The sequence below is a fragment of the Crocodylus porosus genome, unplaced genomic scaffold (assembly GCF_001723895.1).
Source record: "Crocodylus porosus isolate Cpor-Errol unplaced genomic scaffold, CroPor_comp1, whole genome shotgun sequence".
NCBI lineage: Eukaryota > Metazoa > Chordata > Crocodylia > Crocodylidae > Crocodylus > Crocodylus porosus.
Window position 1 is genome coordinate 55717827 of NW_017728931.1, and position 15962 is coordinate 55733788.

Genomic DNA, 15962 nt, shown 5'->3' on the forward strand with positions numbered 1-15962 from the left:
GGGAAGTGTCGGGAGAGTTTCTGGCTTGTCTGGAAACAGCAAGACTAATTGCCATGCGCTTCCGGTTTGAAACTGGCAGCAGACAACATCTTGAAAATGAGTCACTGCAGCTCACAAAGAAACTGTGGTTTTCTCCTCCCCAGGTTTATGTATTTGCTCCCTTTACAGTTTCCTTTGTAGTCTTCAGCCTTCTCCTCCCCCACTTTTTTTTTTTAGCTCCCCCCAAACCCTAATTCCTCCCCTCCACCCACCCCCCTTGGCGCATTTTGATTCTTTAAATTTTTTGGCTGATGAAAAAGAGAGAGAGACAGAAAGGGAGAGAAAGTGGAGAGTTGTTTTTGGATCTGGCTTTGCTGAAGGTTTAGAGGGACTCTGATGCTGCAGGGGGAAAAAGTTCCCTGAATTTTCCACTGGCTGCAGGAAGAGAGCCCATTTAGTCATGGCTAAGCAATGTCTGCACACACACCAACTAATCTCATTAGGAGTTTCCGTTCCCTAACACAGGAGGGTTTTGTGAAGCCCCGTCAGCCTTTCTACCAGGGCAGTTGAAAGGGAGACAAGTTACATCTTTATTGACTTGGGGGTGTGGTGGTAAGGGGCGTCTGTACCACACAGCATCTTTTCTGTTGTGAAGGCTTCGACCTTGGGGGCAGAAGGGGAGCAACGCTTTCAACTGGATTTCCAAACCAAAGGTTTAGTTTATCTAATGTGTTGCAAAGTCATCATTGGTTTCAGAGATTTAAGCTCGAATGTAATTTAGGCATAAGTACTTTTCCAAGGGGATATTCCAGAGGTTGCACTGGACTAAATGTGCCCCAGATGACTCTCAGGATCATATGCAACTGAAAGATTGGTTTTCGGTCAAAATGGCACTCTTGCTGATACCTGCCATGATCCTGTGGTGGTAGGGGTGTTATATCTTAACGTGTAGTATTGTCCTTTTATATCATTAATTTACAAACGGTATTCAGTCCATGCATATGCCTTTCAGCCTGTGTGACTTGGGGAATGACATTAGCACCATCACTATTATTCTTATAATAGAGGCCATGCGAAAGAGGTGCTATTCAGAATGGGGACCACATTGCATAGGCAGAAAGATATTCTCCAAGTTCCAAAAAGCTTAGGTTACATTATAATTGCAAGTAGCAGGTTCTACAAAGGGAGCGTGGAGGAGACAAAGAACACGTCTTGCTATACAAGTGTTTTCTGACTTTTAAGAAGTATCCCAAACCATTGACCAAATATTGTGCAGTGCGTGAGATAGACAACTGATGGGTTATAATATACATGTGGTAATTACAAGTTTTCTCATTTGACATCCTTTAGTTAGTAAATCCCATGCAAAAGGCATGGAATGTCTTGAATGCCAGAATTCCTAACTGTATAGCACATCTTTTTGAGATGATCCATACGACTGCCTTTATTTTCTGTGTTCTGTTACGTTTTTCAGTACAGAAATGTTTTGATTCGTGCTACCTTATGAGGCAACTTTATGCTGGTTTAGTACCCACTAGAGCCAGATTATTTTATGTATGGGAATACAAAGCTTTAGAAACAATGAATCAAATACAGAAAATACCTGATCACTGATCTTCCATCAGACATGATTTTTAGGCAGTAAAAGTTATTTTCCTCTTCAGAGAGTTTGCCCTTCTATAAAAACACAACTTTTCAAAAGACCAATGTGAAATGTCCCCAGATGTGTTAGGCATTAACTAAAAAGATCAAACTATAATTCATGTAACATGCAAAATGATTGCTAACACTAACCATTACCTCTGTGTGAAATGTGCACTTTATAAGTTACCTATTACATTAAATATTATTGGAATTCCAAAATCACATCTGTTGAATCACTACAGGCTACACATATATAAAATATATGTGCACTATATAAATTTTAATTCAGAATAAGTAAAACCATTGTGATATCCTCATAATGTTATATTGCTATTTCACATACATCATTTGTATGTTCTAGACACTTGAAAGATTCAATAAAAGACAATCCATAAGTGTGTTAAAATAGTATTCATCCACTCAAGTATTAGGAGAAAAAGTTCACAATTTATTTTCTTCACTCTTGAATGATGTAATTCCCCTAAATTACAAAATGTCTTTAAAATGTTTGCTTGTATTATAAAGATTACTGCATGCCTTAAATCTTTTGATTATAAATTTAAAACATTTGAGAAAAAATACCATTGGTTATTTAATGCATTTGATATTTGCCTCACATTTATAGTGTCAAAGTTGCATGCATTTTATTTTCTTCTCATTATATCTATAAATAGAGACAGTTCCATGAGTTGTACAAGGTAAAGAAAAAACTTGCTTCCTTTGGAAATCATGTACCCTTTTGAGATCACAGAATCCAGTCACTTACTGACACAAAAACAGAAACTTAAAAATATGCAACCTTCTTATTAATAGGTTGAAAAACACAACACACATGGACTTTTACTTTTTCATATCCTTTTATCTTAGGACAACATCCATTTTCCTTTTACTCATTAAAGTAACATACTACTTACCAGTTCATAATCATTCTTTTTTCTGTAGTCACTTGATGGTATTTAAAATAGACTAAGCACTTCACTCCAAAGACTGGAGGTTTCTCACTTTTTATCCAGTTGATCTGATTGTGTCAGCTGTACCCTCTCTGTATTGCCATCCTTGGAAAGTGCTAACCTGGGAAACATATGACAGAGGCATTGTTATAGGAGGGTAATACGGATCAACACATTCAACGTGACAGACACTGAAGTACAACAGAATTTAAATGTTTTGTGTTGTAACAATCATTACAGAACAAAAGCATTGATTTGATTGACAAATGTATGGAACCTCCAGTTTTATGGAGCGCTATAAGCACCCATGTGATGTATGACGCATAGGGAAGCCGAGTGATGCAAGATGCATGAACAATATGAGTGCGGAGTCTTAGTTTTTGGGACATGCATTTGCCATGATGCCATATCAGTTTCAGGAGACTAAAAAGCAGCCTAAAATATAAGACTTGTCTAAAAAAAGGGGAATTGTGGTATTTGTTAGAGGCGGCCAAATGTACAGTTATCTGTAAAACTTGTTACCTCCAAAAAGTGTAATTATTAAAAAGTTTCTACCCCTCCCATGATCATCAAGTAGTACAATGGCAATTTAAAAAAAAAGCAAATTTGGACTGATCACACATCAACAGCCTTCCTCTGGGGCTCTTAGTTCAAGTCTATATTCTGTCTGAATATTAACAGACTGTTGCTTGTACGATTTTAAAAGCATGCTGTGCTGAAAATCTAACTGCTGGTTTATTGTGTGGATTTTTTTCCTCAATATTTTCCACAATAGGGAATCTTATAGTTCTGAATCATTAGACAGATGTTTACTTGGTCTGTGGCTTGCTAAATGAATCAACTAATATTCTGGAGACTGTTGAAAGCTCTTGAAGGACTGAATATATCTGTTCTCATGTTGAACTATTTTGTTGAATTATGTATGATTTAAGAATTAGTCATAATTTGCAGCAGAATTTCAAGATGTAGTAACAGGAAGTCCAGCTCACTACACATCAAAATAAAATGCTAAATGTATGCAAAAAAAACCAGATGAAACATGCAGAATACCTTGTACATGCACTTGAAAAGAAAACACATTCTTCATTTCACAGCTGCCTTCTTACAGCATTACTTAAATAGTTATATTTGGATAGTTATATTTAACGGCAACTACATTGGAAGTCAAGTTTTTAAAGGATTTACTTGTAAGAGTAGTTTTTAGTTGAAAATTGTTTTCAGAAATACTGTGTTGCATTTTTAAGTGCAACATAGAAACAAAAAGCCCATCAACAAGCAATGGATATGATTGTATCACTGACCCCATAAATATTGGTTAATTCAGTATAAATGAATACCTATGAGTGTATATGCATGTATGTCCTTCCGGTGAAGTTTTTATTTTAAAATTAGAATGGTGTGCTGAAGCCTACCATAATTCGTGGTCTGTTCCATTACTTTGAGATGGCCATGATCTCTCAGCCTCTTATATACAGGATATTTAAACATATTTTATGTACATATACCACAGTAGGCCAAGTTTACTTGAACACAAGCAAGTTAAACTCCTTAGAAGTAATTTTTATGGACTCCTATAGCATCATGCTTGTTAGTACCACTTTTACTTTTGGCCCATTTGCTCTCAGGATGCTGCTGCAGTCTGCTTTCTTATGACATATTTACAGAATGGCATCTGTGCACTTTAGAGTAGTGGAAATAATGTGGAAACGAGTTAATTAAGGATTGCCATGCTACCACATGCTAAACATGTATGGATTAATATGGCTCAGGGTCTGCTGAAGGTGTGGGAGAAGGAATCCTGTTGCAGGCCACAAATTGCTGTGCAACTAATCTCTGACTCTGTCAAGCACTTAAGTGCTCACTTAATTTTCAGCATGTAATTATTTCTGCTAGGGCACGTCTACACATGCAGTTCATGCGACTGAATATACTCTGGCTTAATTTGAGCTGGAGTAAAGTAATCCCAATGTCACCATCTGCACGTGCATTTAAGCGCAGTAATTTACTGCACTGCTAGATACCACTTATATCTGACGGGACTATCTGGCAGCCCAACCCTGCGATTGGCCTGCAAAAGGGGCCTCCTCAGGTTGACTGCCTCCTTGAGTGGGGTAGACCCCTACTTATAAGGGTGCATGAGCTGGTGGTCCTCTTCATGAGCTTCTAAAATTCTATCTCATTGAACTGAATCACTTGCAACCTTTCTGGGCCTATGTATTTTTCCTATTCAGGGCTCCCATATAGAGCAGCTTTACAGCCTACTTTGACATTGTTCCAAATACAAGTTCGGTACATATATTGCTATTAACTTATTCTCTTTAATTCTGATCTAAAATTACTATATAAATAATACTAACTAATTTCTTTGGATTTTTAGAATGCATCTACCTTATTTTTATCCCAACATTGTAGGTAGGGTTTATTAATATCATGACTCTAAAATAAACTTGGTAAGAACAGAGAATATTCCATGCATCCCTACCAAAACTATTCAGTGTTTCCCGCCAGCATTCACAATACTTTAAAGATCTAATTTTTCCTTAGCTTGATTTTGCTCTATAGTTTAAACTATTGTTAATATAAATACTTTGAACCATTTTCATAATCTTCCCAACCTCACTCTTGATTTTCAGTCTTAAAAGTCACTTAGTAATTAGTATTAAATGACACAAGAGTGTCACAGTTCACAGAAGCTCTAGCTTCTTGTCAAATACCAAATGCCAGCTGGAGTTTTTCTTGAAAATACTGGCAAAAAATAAGAAATTGTTTAAAATGCAGTATTTTATATTTGCATAATAAGAAATATACTTCACATATTTGAATAATGTAAGTCTATCCTGTTGTAAATTTTATCCTAGCTTTGCACCACGACTGATAGAAATCTGTTTTCCAGATGTACTATTACAACATATATTTCTCTTAACTGGTGTGGTGACAGCCCCTCACTGTAATATCTCCAGATCTCTCTTTATCATCAGTTTGTTAGTACTTGGTCAAGTATAAGCTTTCTGAGAAGGGTGCTGATTATATCTGTATAGATATATAGATATAGATATATATCAGTGGTACTCAGCAATGTTCCTATTGTACTAGACATAGTACAGACACAGAAAAAAGTTTGTGTCTTACTACCACTACTACCTTTTCCCAGCAATTCATAGAAGAATCAATCATACTAGTATCTAGAAACTAGGAGCAGATTTTGATATCAGATATGTTCATGAAATGAAGAGAAAATCCATTGACTTTAGAGAAGCTGTTCCAAATTACACCAGCGGAGTAACTAAGATCAGAATTCTGGGCTTAACTTTCAGATAATAGGGCAAGACCTCGTCTTTGTGCAGTCTTCTGAAGTTGGCTTTTTGTTACTTGATAACTCAGAGCTGACCCAGTTGTCCTGCATGGTCAGCTGAGAAGCATTCTTGACTGAAGTAGGGCTGGCAGAGAATGTGACTTCCACTGCTCTACTCCAGCATTCTCTAGGTGCTGAAATGCTCCATGGAGGCCATGATAAGTGGCTGCAAATTAGACCAGCATGAACACTGCTTTACTGTGTAGAATTGGCTAAACTGATCCTTAGGCATGCCCAAGATCAGCAGGGCATAAAGGTGGCTATGCAGCTTGGCAAAACTTGAGGGGAAGTGACATTGTCTGTAGATTTTATTTGAAGAGAGTAACCTAGAACAACACTTTATCCACTTTTTAGTACACAGAGTAATGATAACTGTTAGGTATCCTGGGCAGACACTTGAAACCTTAATAAACAAGCTGGTGAATCAATATTATTTCTAAAGCTGCGTGACCCAAACTCTTTTTCTACAGTAATGTTTGCAGCAATTAATTGTATGATCTCCCTTCCTCTGTCTTCTTCGTAGTTTGCAGCAGTCATAGGAAACGGTCTAAGTTTACAAGATATGATCAAATTGGAGGATAATGACCAACTATTTTGTTTGCTGAAATAGCACCTCATACCGCAAACTATAACCCTATAGCTATTTTAACTTTTGCCAGAAGAAGCATGCTGTGCAAAGCCTACTTGTCTTTTGTGAAAAATCCTGGAGGCTGCAACCTGAGTGACAGTTTTTTTCATTAGGTCAAATCATAACATTAGGGTAAACTAGAACTTAGATAATTCATACCTCAACTTTTCTAGGTCAGTGCTGTATTTGAGAAAAGGAGGAAGAAACCTTTGTTCCTGGAATTTGGGATATATGAGTACATGCTAGTGAGTCTTAATTTGGGGCCACATTGAGAACCCATTACTCTGTTGAACAGTTACTCGCAGTTACCCAAGGATGTCAACAACTGTGATCTGTACTACTTGTCTGAGTAACCATTCCCCTGTGTAACCATAGAGGGTTAGTGTATAATATCTCTCAATGGAACACTGGTTCCTTTTATTGGCCTCTGTGTCTGGAAATATCTGTGTGTGTCTGTAGATTGTATGGCAAGATTCAGTAAATGGTAGTTTTTAGTTTAATTGACTGAATCGCGTTGCGACGTGAAAGCACACAGGTAAACTGCCTACATTACTTTATAATTTTATGACTCATCTTTCCTAATACAACAAGTTCTGAAAATTCAGCTCAGTCTGCCAGCGTAAGTTGCCATCAACTTGCGATGTTTCAAGTCCCACTGAAGTTGCCAGCCACCTTCATCTGAGCCAAAGCTAAACTACTGGAATTACATTGCTCTTAATTTTGGCCATATCCTTTCCATTCCAGGAAAAAAAAAAACCCTGTTCATTTACTTAAAGGAAAAATCAGTTAAAACTGGAAGATTTATTTAAAGATTCTAAAATTTAAACATGTAAGAAGGAATAATGATGTATTGATGCACTCATTAAGCATTCATTTACTCTTTATAGCCACCAGTGTTAGATATTAAAGTTCTGTTTCATTGCTTTGTCACAAAATTGGAAGCTTTAAACAGTAGGCAAAGAATAAGAACAATAGTAGAAAAGTATTTTTTGGAGTAATCATCATTCCATATGTTAAAGTAAATTTCTTAAAAATAACTGTTCCTACAAATACCTGGATATTGCTCTTACACTGCTATGCCTTCAACTCTTACTACTTTATTTTCTTCAAATTTGAAGAAAAAGGGCCACAACAGATTTACAATGAAGTGGCAATGTAATTATAACTGTGTCCCACTGACAGACAAAAATGTAACAAAGAAATTCATATGTACATAATAAAGCTACGGTATTGGCTTTGAACCTGGAAGTCCCTCAGACTGAAGCTGGGTACATTGCCAGGATGCCACAGATGTACACCACATGAGTAGATGAAGGAAATATTCCAAGGTGAAATTTTGGAACCATTACAGATTTATGTACTTCTGTTTATGGCTAGCCATAGAAATAGTTGTTTAAACAAAATAGTTGTTTAACAGGAAGGCAACTAGCCACATTCACTACTGATAAGGGTTTGAGATTGCATTCTTGTTAAGGGAACTTCTTGATCCTCATCCTTTTGAGACTCTTCACAGTTTAAGAGTTCTGGCATCATCCCTCAATTTTTGGAAGGGACCAGTCCTTCACCACATTCATTTGTAGGTTGTGGAATTCCTCCCCTCTGCATCTGCATCTGCATCAGTCCATCTTTCTTTTTTAAGCAAAGCCCTACTGAAGATAGTGTCTTTCCTTTGGAACTACTGTTGGCCCTGTATATGACAACTGCTCTCTTAATTAATATGTTATTTTTGCCATTTAAAATTTAATTTTCTATTGCTATTGTCTATGTTGTCCATGTTGTGTTGGTTTAATCCTTGTCGATTTGGAGGAAAGACACTCATTTGGGGAAAATTACTTTTAAAGGATCACAAAAAGTGAGAGTTAAGATTTGATTCCACACAAGTGGTAGAGCATATTTAACTGTTGTAATGTGGCCAAGCAGAGCAGGCATTCTTAAACATCTTTCATGTATGGTAATATTACTGTACTTTTAAACCATCTTAAAACTTCTATGTGGGGGGCTGTCTTCAACTTTTTCTAATGTTTCCACTGGGTGGTGCTGCAGGAATTCCTACCTTTTGACTTGAATCTGCATTTCCCAGAAAGATGCCTCTAAAATATAATAGGAGGAAGTCCTGATTTAGAAATTTTTTGCAGTTTCAACACAATAGAAAACTCTGAGGATGCTCTGACAGGAAACGTTACAGTTGCTGGATACGGAAAAATTACCAACACACTTTATCATGTATTAAATCCTTAAATTGGTGTGGGAATATACTGCAGCATTTCTTAGATTTATTGACATTTAGTAAAGAAAGTTCTGCATGAAGCTAGTACTGGGATATTTACACAGTTGCAAACTTTTTTTCAAGAGCAATTAAATTAGTAGTAAAATCTCCTTTGCTGAATATTTGACAACGTTTCTAAGTAAACACATTGATATTTGTTTTTCCTCCATTTTGGCTGAATTGCTGACTTTTCACCAACCACATCCTATTTATCATCCTTGAAACATCTCTGTTGAGAAATATAATTTGAAGACTGACTCAGACTTTTGCCTTGCTCTTGGAAAATGTTCTTTTGCAGGCATTTGAATAGTATTGGCCACTGTCTTTAAAGCTAGCAGAGTAAATCAGTTGTTGCACAGACCAATATCAAGAGGAAAATGCAGCCATAATAATTTTACTGATTATTCTAGAAATGAGGTCTGTCTAAAATAAAAATCATCTCAAGTTTACTTTGGGAGTCAGCTGTAAATCAAATGCACCCCAAAACGTTGATCTCGAGAATACTAACATTAATTTTTCTCTTTACAAAATGTGTGTGTCTTGTCTTCGGTTTGGAATTGCATAGTAAAAAAGAAAAAAAATGGAACAAGCAGGACATTTGAAAGTTGAACTTTCCATACATATACGCACCATAGAATTATGTTAAAATACAATGTCATATCTAGCTGAAGCAGCTAGATATGACATCTGTACATACTTTTCTCCATATTAGTTTACTTCAAGCCTTGAGTAGTTTTGTAATACATTGAATGATTCTGGTTATTTCAGTGAAAAATGCATTCCTTTCCAACTTGCAAAATGATCTGCTGTCTTCTCAACATTATGCTATTTAAAAAAATTAGTGATATCTATTCAAATTTCTCGGTATTTCTTGCAATCAGTAACAATTTAGAAAATAAATATCACCAAAATAATAAACTTTAATGTTGTTTTATAAGTGAATGAAGTAGTCATCTCAAGGGTTAATACAAACCTGAGACATTTAGCAAAATAAAACCAGAGCTGCAGTTTCAAACTGGGACAGATGTAGGAGGCCAGGTTTCCTGTAGCCCATTTTCCAGTTTCCTGCCTGCAACCTGCAGAAATAGAGGAAGCTGAATGCTAACGTGAATGAAAACCTAACAATACACAACGTCATTCTGCTCAGAGAAACGTGCTGTTAGCCAGACTTAGGATACAAAGGCAGTAAACGAATGCACAAAAAATACACACAGGTTTCTAGATCGGTGGAAAAGACAACAGACATCTGGTTAAAGACAAATGTTAAGTGTCTGCAAAACAAGTACTTTTCCTGTAAAAGATACGCATGCACGTGCATGCGGGTGTGGGTGGGGGGGTATGTGTGATGTAGTTGTATCTTTTACAGCCGTCTTTGTTACAAAAGGAATTGATCATTTCTTAATATATTTAGTGAAATTGATTTTTCTGCTCTGGCCAGGCCTCTGCTCTAATCCTTTTCATGTGCATATTTGATCGTCACCAGGAATTCCAGCTTTCCAGGGCTACTGCTAGCTGAGAATGCCTGTGACTGCCTCCTAAACTCTACAGATTTAACTGATTTCCAGTAAATTATACAGACTATGGAGCTTTCCAGACAATTTCTCTGTTCCCCCAGGTTCCACACCTCGATTACTGTTCTTAATCTCAGGTTTACCTCTGTGGGCTTTCTAAAATCAAGAGGAGGTTTCTTAGTCATAATGAATATGCAGAATCCCTGCCCAAAGACTTTAAAGCTTACACTAATTCTTGCTAAGGTTTGTAGCACTTCCTAAGACCTTAGAAAGGCCTTTGAGGCAGAAGCCTCTGAGAGGGGAGAAGAAGGTGTGGAACCTGAAGGAACAGAGAAAATTTTGGAGTGGGGCAGAGTTGGGAATATTACCTGAGAAACCAAGGACTATTGCAGAGCTCCTGAACACCACAGGAGCTACTTTCCTGCATCCTGCCTCCCAGGTCTAGTTCTCTCTGTGCCAGGGCCTCTCACAGATCTTGGTATCTCCAGAGTATTCTACTTCCTGCTTCCCAGTTCATCATAACCATTTAAGCAAAGATAAGGCTTCTGTTCAGCTTAACCTCAACTCTGAACTTCCTGGATTTAGGCTGGTTTCCCCTACCCTCAGGTTAAGCCTATCAGTTTACTTAAATTTTTTGTCTAGAGATGCATGTAAATTATTGTCAATGAACCACAGCAATACAATGCAACAGTGTGCATGTGCATGCAAATAGTAATTGTCATTGCTGTTTTATTTTTAGGAATGGACACCATAATATCTAGACTAGAATAACAAATAGTAGTCTAATTGGGGTGTGGTGAGTAAGGCTAGCACCAATTTAGAGGGCATTCCTACCCACCCCACCAGACTTCCCAAAATTGCTAATTATGCCTCTGTTAATGAAGTCCTATCTGTTCCCATTTGCTGGCACGTATTATCAGCACCTGAACTCTAACAGAGGGAGGAAAATGCTAATGTTGAACCTCAATTGTGGATTCTAGGGCACTGCTACTTCTCATGTTTCCTTTAGCTATACTATTATGAGCCCCTGGTATGGAGTAGCATGTTTGAAAAGAAGAAGAATGGACATTGGTTGGTGCAGCTGAGATCTTAATCTGAATATTGTTACAGTTGTGTGAGAAGTGGCTTACATGATTCCTTTCCCATGTAATACTGTGTTTCCAACTATAATTGTTAGCATTTATTAAAACAGTAATTGTTTATATTAGTGGAGATGAGGGAAATGTTTTAGACTGTTCAGCTCATTTCCTGTCAGCGTAATAGATTAGATAACACATCTTTGGCGAAGTCCATCGTATAATTCGTGTAACAATCCCTATAATTAACAAATGTTAAGATTGGAAGGTGGAACACTTAAAAATTAGGAAAAGCCAGAATAAAAGTTACTTGTATGAACTTAATTTCTTTCTCCTTTGGTATATATATTATGATGATGTAGCATTTTAATAGCTTGGCTGCTTTTTAATTTTTCCGTGGGATCTTTGTCTTAGTCTAGTTTGGAACTTAGGTTGGATGTTACTCCTTGGGTGAGTGGGTATTAATGTTTCTTTTATTTCCATCATTCATTTTGTGGTCTGTGTTTACAGCACACCTTCCAAACCTTATACTGAGTATAGAATTAATATTTTGAATGTTAATTAAATATTAATAGAGTTGAATGAAATTTGGAATGTCCATCCCCTGGAAAATGTCAGCATCCTAACATTTGTTTTCATCCCAAATTGGGATTAAAAGTTGAAAATTAAAAATAATGGGGAATGAGAAATCTGAACATGTTCTGATACAGCCCTTTTCAAACAAAGAGTTTCAAAATTTTAACTCTAAACAAAGTATCGTGACATTTATCTAGTTCAGAATTTGTCTATCTGTTTTATTTTAAGCTAGTCCAATATTAAACTGTATTTTCTAAGAGTTATTTATTGCTTCATGGCAGTTGCAGGTTGGGAGCCCAGTGGATGCTATAATCCCTGATTGAAGTGCATCCTCTCTAATGCACTCAGTCAGTGGATTCCCATGAAGCACCACTCAGTTCAGTCAGAGGAAAGGCCTCATTGCATAATAGGGAGACAGTTTCAGCAAGGAGAATATGTGGGTCCAAAGTAATATTCCCGTAAAGCAGCATACTAATAGGGAAACATACTTTCATGTTCTATTGATTTAATTCTAAAATTAAATGTTTTTCTTCTATTCAGAAAAATGAAACATTCTAATTTGAGTTGAATTATTCCAAAATTAAATATTTACATTCTTCTGGAACAAAATGAAATTATTTTGGCAAAATCAAGATGTCCTTGTGAAAGCTAATACAGTGGAAACATTTTTAATTGGAAAATCGCCTACTATTTCTATTTTTTCCTCATACAAAATGGGCTTTTCTGTCTTAATTACTTAAAATGTTAATTACTGTATTTATCCAAATCCAAGATGACTTCGGATTTAAGATGACCCTCCAATAACTAGATTATGTATATGGAGGATGTGTAAATTTGGTATAATTTTCCATGAATAGAATCTAATTATTGGAGGGTTATCTTAAATTTGTTCCCCCACAACTGGTGCAGTGGGGAAAGCAGTGGCAGGGTGACAGGCAGTGGGGTGGAAGGCAGTAGGGGAACAGGCAGTGGGGGAGGCAATCGAGGGGGCAGGCGGTGGGCAGGCAGGGGAGTCAAACAGCCAGACCTTTGCCCCCTGCCATCTGCTGCCCCCACCATATGCCTCCTGTGCTGCTTGTAACCCACCTCCCCATGCCTGCCCCCGGCATCTACCCCTCTTGCGCCCGTTACCCCCTCCTCCCCCGCCCAATGCCTCAGATAAAAGAAGGGCTAAATTCAGAAGTTGTCAGCAGAGTGTGCCTACTGGTTACAGACCCTCCAAAATAGTTCTCCTTGTTTCCTCCTGCCTTATTCTCTTCCTGGCTCCTAGGCCTCCCCCTTTCCTCCCCACACTCTATAGCTCCATGTATTTTTCCTTAACATTGTTCTTGCAAATGCCTGAATCATTTTACCTACAAAAAATATTCTGAGTTAGCCACCTAATGTAGAACATTTCCATCCAAACAGTTTGATTTTGGCAAAGTTGTGAGCAGCTGAAAACAGGATCTTATAATGGAAAGAGTTGGGAAACTCTTAGCTGAAGGTGCTATCACGAAAGTTGTTCAAAAGGGCTGAGTGGAGATGATAAGTGCTGCCACAGAACATGCTCCTAAATTAATTATGGTCTAATTAAGCTTTCCTCTGATATGCCTGTGGAAGATGTAGTCTAGATCAGCAGTTCCCAATCTGTGGTACGTGTACCACCAATGGTGCACAGACCAGCTGTTAGCAGTATGTGTTAACAGATCTATTATAATTACTTCCTATGACAAAAGTTTGCTGGTGGTACTTAAGGTTGTATGGTTTTAAATTGGTGGTGCACAATTGGTCAGAGGTTGGGAACTGCTGATCTAGATCCAGAAGCAAAGAAATGTGCAGTGTATCTCTGAACTCTTATAGCAGTATGATTTGTGTCCTGCTTGTGAAGGTTGTGTTGGTGTTTTCATAACCCCTTGCCCTTTTAAATCTCTTCTGCTGAAATTCTAGCTATGAGGTCTTGGCCCAGGGGATTTATGTTACAAAACTCTAAAACAAATTATATTAAGCTTTATTTAATTTCCCAGATTGAAAAATAGTGATTTTGGATGTCTTGTCATTTAAAAAAAGCATCAGATGTAAACTGAAATCGTGCAAGGCTTTTCTTTGTAACATTATTGTATTTGAATGTCTACTCTAAGCTATACTGTTTTTTAGCAATGTGACTATATATGCCTACTCTCTGTGAAAAAATAAAGTAAACCTTTTTAACTCACCGGTGTGTGTGTGTGTGTGTGTACGTATGTAAGTACATACATACATACATACATACATACATACATATATAGAATTACCTGGTTAAGCATGATGTTCATTGCATATACAGTATAATTTTCAATATATCTATTTATAGTCTTACAATTTCTCATACCCTACACTTTGGTAAAACAAAAAAAGGATTTGTACTTACATTTAACATTATTTTAGTATGTCAATGTGGTGCCTTTGATACTGCCTATATATAGCCAATTTTAAATATGTATTCTGCATGATCTTAAATACAGGTTTATTCAGAAGATCAGAACGGCTCCCCATGAACTTCTGCACTGTCATAGATTTTATAATTATTATATTACTCAGCTGGGAATACATATTCCTACTTTTTGCATTTATTCTGCAAATCCAAATACAGTGGAAGAATGAAACTTGTACAGGGAAAAGAAAACTATGACTAATTTAGCAAACCCCATTTTGCAAGTGTGTTTTTAAATAATTTTGAACAAAACAAGTTCCCTTCCATTTCAATTTGCTTTTCCACTAAAAATATTAACTAAATACTCGAATGTCTTCGTCTTCAGTGGACATATTATTTTTTACTTCAGATTAACTGATTTGTGTTTATCATTAAAACTTTCATTTTAAAAAATTCAGTTTTACTTAAAGTGGGATCCAGTAGATTTTTTTTAATGAGTAAAAATAAACTAGTATTAATTCTTTAATATCCTGAAGAATATGATCGAAGCGGAAAACCTGGAGTCCAGGGAGCAGCTTGTGCAGATCATTTCACATACCTGAATAGTTAGAAGCTTTGCGCCCTCCTGTGGCAGACAAACGAAACAGAAATATAGAGCCTTAAATTTATTATATGTTCTACCTATCTTATAAAATGATCCAAGGATCATAGTGAACCTGACCCAACCCTATTCATTTTGTTCCTAGGATAATTTTCACTTTTCTAGACTCAGATGTAGGCAATGACTCTTCATTTGATTAGCAGTGGATATCCATAAAAACCAAGTTAACTTGATAATACTGGGATTTTAATGTCTAGATTAGACACAGGACAAGGTCAGAATTAAACCTGGATCTTAATTAAAGGGCTAAAAAATATTGATTTAGTTACTCTTATAAATGTTCTTCTCTTCTGATTTGACCTTAGCAACTAATTACTGGATTTGGACATCTGGAGTCCCAAAAAACAGAATGACCAGCACTAAGCTGTTATGTACTATATTGTGCATTGATACATTTTAAAATGATTGAAAATGAGAAAAAACATTTAAAAATGAATTTTCTAGTTTAAAAGATCAATTGAAATTGAATTTTTGATAGTAGTAATTGCCTCACCCTTAGTGTTAACAATCCTGAATCTTAACTTGGGTTTGTATATGCTAAATTACAATACAGCCTCTTTTAAAGTTCCAGGTTCTCCAATAACTGTGCAAGCAGTTGAAACATGTATGGGGAGTATTAGGAAATATTAATTGCAAGGAATTGCTATGCAAGGAATTGCACAGCTCCATAGGAATTTCATTGTAACTGATGTTTAATTACTGCCCATTTATTTCAAAGTAGCATCGAAAGTTTAGAGAGGTTATCTTGTGACAAAATCTTTATTTATTAATTTAAACTGTAATATTCATCACATGATGTAATTTGATTAGGAAACAGACATAAGCGGTAAAATACAGTAATACATCATTTGACGTTAATGGAAATGTGGAATAAATGTAACTTAAGCACCTCACAAATTAATGATTTAGTTACTGGCCCAAACTACGAAC

General features: G+C 36.5%; 1 protein-coding gene across 1 annotated transcript in view; it reads left to right on the forward strand.

Moving 5' to 3' along the window:
* Nucleotides 1–15962, forward strand: part of ELK3 (ELK3, ETS transcription factor) — a 46259-nt gene that overhangs the window by 929 nt on the left and 29368 nt on the right. The gene's annotated exons all lie outside the window — the stretch shown is intronic.